Source organism: Fragaria vesca, linkage group LG7, assembly GCF_000184155.1.
Source record: "Fragaria vesca subsp. vesca linkage group LG7, FraVesHawaii_1.0, whole genome shotgun sequence".
Taxonomy (NCBI): domain Eukaryota; kingdom Viridiplantae; phylum Streptophyta; class Magnoliopsida; order Rosales; family Rosaceae; genus Fragaria; species Fragaria vesca.
The window spans coordinates 3648467-3648866 of NC_020497.1; positions in this window are offsets into that span (position 1 = coordinate 3648467).

The following is a 400-nucleotide window of genomic DNA, read 5'->3' on the forward strand; positions in this document are numbered from 1 at the left end:
ATTGGTTGTACAAATTCTCTAAGAGTACGGCTATTAGGACCTCCAAGTTTGCTCACTTGACCTCACTCTATTGTGAATTATTAAATGACATATTTATCCTCTTACACAATGACTATTAAGGACACTAATTAAACAAAAAGTAATGTTACATTTATTCTCTCTAAACTTTCTAATTCAATAATAATGGATTACATTTTATTATTTTCCTTATTGATTTTTATTTTCTAATTTACCACATACTTATTAAAGCATTTATATATTTATATTATCATACATGTCACATGCTTATACAAAGTGAAAAAATATTTTTACAAAATTAATGATCTATCAATTATTAAGTAATAAATAAATAAGTATCATAATATTTTTACAAAAATTATGATCTATCAATTATTAAAAT